A 3,561-nucleotide genomic window follows, 5' to 3' on the forward strand; every position below is an offset into this window, starting at 1 on the left:
TGATTATTCCGAATTAAACTTAATTCCGATTTAAGTGGTTGGTTTATTGCGATGTTAAAGCGGAATTAACTCCCCTCCCTGATCATGTAAACCTTTATTCCGATTAAAAGTTTATTCCGTTTGTTAGGCGCATGCTCGTACAAGGAGGAAGAAGAAGCGCATGCTCGTTTCATTGTTAATTCAGCTCCGTCTTCTTCCCCCCTTCTCCGACAGTCTTGTCCTCCTCAGCTAGCAAACGTGAAGCTTGACAATATTCTCGAGCTGCTGGCTAAATAGTAGGCCTATTATCAGAGTTACTGTGAAACCCGTTTTCATTATGTTATTGTCCATGCTGTAACGTTAACCCGAGATGACAAAAAAGTTGCTAGCCAGCTAAAGTTTGTTTTCTTCCGGTAGACCTTATAGGCTACGTTCATGCGCCGCCTGTCCAATCGGAACCCTTCCCGACCCCCAGACGTTCAGCAGAATACAATAAAGCGTAATTAACGTATGTTCCATGTAAACGCCAATTCAGAATTATTATTTCCATGTAAACTCGAAGGAGAATATTTTAATTCCGATCTATTTAATTCTGAATAAACTAATTCGGAATTAAAAACATCATGTAAACGTGGCCACAGACCAAGACAACGAGCCCAAGGCCTAACAGTCCGTAACACCCTCCCCCATAAAACAGAAACCATAGGTTTCTGAATTTTATAATACAATCAGGCCCAAAAACAATCCAATATGGACAACAATTAAATTACAATATACAACTATTAAAACAATGTCTACACCACATTCAATTCATTTACCACTTTAATTGGCATAAGGCAAAACTAACCAAAAGTTTTCCCACTAACTATATCCCCAAAGCTAGCTAAACTTACCTATGGTCTTCATGTAGATTTGCGGCGGGTTGTTATGCACCTTAAACCAGCGGGTTTACAAAGCGACCTGTAATAGGCAACCCCACAAGTTCCCACGGACGTGCTCCCGAGACAAATCACCCGAAGATGACTGACACAAACCGCATTGCCACAACACTACAACCCCACCTGACGCAACCCAAAGGGGAAACGCCACTGAAGCCTAACAGGGAAAACATTTTTTATTAAAGTGGCAAACAAACTATTTTTTTAAGCAGCAACACAACAAAACTACGCAGGCCAATAACTAAAGAAAACAAAATTACCTAAACGATCCAACCAACCTCTCTTGCCCCCCTTCAAAGTGCAACGCACTCACCAGGCAGAGATCAACTCTATTGCAGAGACAAATATCGGCAAAACATATGTTAATATGGCTCCAACCACCAAAACTAACCTATAGAAAGGCACAGAAAAACACTAGTCGCACATATTCTAAGGACACACTCAACAGCCGACCAAATAATGTTGCAAATTGACAAATCAAGCAAAATATGCAACCAAACAAACAAATCTCACATTCCAAAATGGTATTCAAACCCTATGCGAGAAACCAAAGAACCAAACCTTGCACTAGCCTACGGCACTCTCCCGAACGACTATGCAAGCAGCAGCCCAACCAAATCACACCTGCTTGCCTGCACCTGAGCAGACAATCAAGTGCTACGACTGCTAACCAAATTGTACCTACCGGCACCCTAAGAACCAAAACTTGCACTAGCCTAGGGCATTCCCCTGACCGACTATGCAAGCAGCAGCCTAACCAAATCACACTGCTTGCCTGCACCTGAGCAGACACCAGTGCTACGACTGCAAACCAAATTGTACCTACCGGCACCAAAGGACAATTTTTTTGGGGATTTACCAGCCCACGAGCCTACCTGACACTCTGCACCTGAGCAGACCATCCAGGCGATCCCAACAGTACACTATACTCCCACACAAAAAGGAAAACATGTCAACTGTCCGAAGAATGTGCGCTATACGCACCAAATTCACTACCCTCCTGCACCTGAGCAAGGCAAGGCATGTGACAAACGACAATTGCATGAAACCTAAAAGGGAGCAAACACAACAATCAAAGACGAAAATAAATGTGCGACTAAAATGTAATCTAACAGAAAAAAACTTTGTTTAGACGAGCCCCCATGTTATGACCTAGGGGTAAGGCCACAACAAAAGAGGGAGTCGAGAGGTTGGATTGTTAACTAAAATATGGATTTATTAACCAAAGCAAATCAACTAATAGCAAACGAACAACAAAGAGTGTAAGATGGGTCCAAGTCAGTTATCAGTAATGCATGGATGTTGCGTGTTTGCAATGTGTCTGAGTGTAGTGTTGCATGTCCAAAACCCAAAGTCAAAATGGCCCTCTCAAGGGGAGAAGCCGCAGGCCTCTTATCTGCACCCCTCAGGTGCAGCTCATCAGCTCGTTTGGTCTTGAGCACACCTGAAAACAAAGACATTGACCAAGACAACGAGCCCAAGGCCTAACAGTCCGTAACAATGTGGAAATGCAGTTGATAGTAATTTTCATTGAGTATTTACCGTAAATATTAATGCGATCGCTGCTGTCAATCCCGTAGTAAACCAGGGACCAAGGGAACTACTGAGGCTACCCACTAACCACGTGACCGCTCTAATCTGGCTTTAACATGGAAGTCAACGGCTGTCGCAACTTTGATATATCGATGGCTTTGGGCTGCACCTTTGGAACGAGTGCTCCCTTTCAAGGAAATACAACGTCACATGATATGCAGGAATGATGTTCGGAAAGCGAATTGCCTCTGTGAGCCTGACTGATCAGTAGCCACCAGTGCGAGTGTGTTTTTCGTGTTAATAGGCTGGTGTAGGCTATTTTGACATTTTGCCGGAATCAGGTTGACAGACGACAGAACGAAGTGGTTTCGATTCCTCCTTGTTGTTGTTAAGGGTTAGATCAGCCAGCTGACTGAAGACCAGGCGGACAGAATGAAGGTAAGGCGAAAACAAAGTGTCTGTACATTTTTCAGCACAGCAAGAATTAGGATCTATATTGTTGTGATCTCCGTTATTGGGCTAAATATTTTAGCTTCTTCCTTGTCAGGTGATCATTGTGTTTTCAATGTTCAGTTTCAATGACTGCTGTTAGTCTATCGCCTTTCAGTGTAAAACTCTCAGTGATCTCTAGTGTGTGTGTGTGTGTGTGTGTGTGTGTGTGTGTGTGTGTGCTGTCTCTGGGATATTATGACCACCTCATGAACACAGTTTTATGGCTATCAAGATAAGATATTTCACCACACATCTCATAAGCACAAACGCATACTTCCGCCAGGACTGTGTGCACTGAGCATTTAGCCTACTTGTGTTGTGCCCACTTTTCGATGGCTATGCTACTGTCCAAATATCTACAGTATGTGACAAATAAACATCTGATTCTTGTGTCCTTGTATCTGCACTATATAGGCTAGCCCACTTAAACTATTTGAAGTGTGCAAATAGGCGGTTTGAGTTAGGCTACAGCCAGTGTCAAGACGATATTGTAACTTTAACCCCATGTTGTCCTCCCTCAATACAGTCTGACTCAAACTTCGGCTAGGCCACCAGTTGCAACCTGTCAGTCGTAGGCCTGCACCTAAAGTATGCAGCCATTGGCGAACCCCATTCGGAT

The 3,561-nt window shown here is 43.4% G+C and overlaps 1 protein-coding gene across 1 annotated transcript in view; it reads left to right on the forward strand.

The window, feature by feature from the left end:
- Window positions 1-2,660: 2,660 nt before the first annotated feature.
- Window positions 2,661-3,561, forward strand: part of LOC134079077 (interferon alpha/beta receptor 2-like) — a gene marked incomplete in the record, with an annotated part of 21,721 nt that continues 20,820 nt past the window's right edge. The window contains 1 exon segment of the mRNA XM_062535247.1: window positions 2,661-2,888.

Source organism: Sardina pilchardus, chromosome 4, assembly GCF_963854185.1.
Source record: "Sardina pilchardus chromosome 4, fSarPil1.1, whole genome shotgun sequence".
Taxonomy (NCBI): Eukaryota; Metazoa; Chordata; class Actinopteri; order Clupeiformes; family Clupeidae; genus Sardina; species Sardina pilchardus.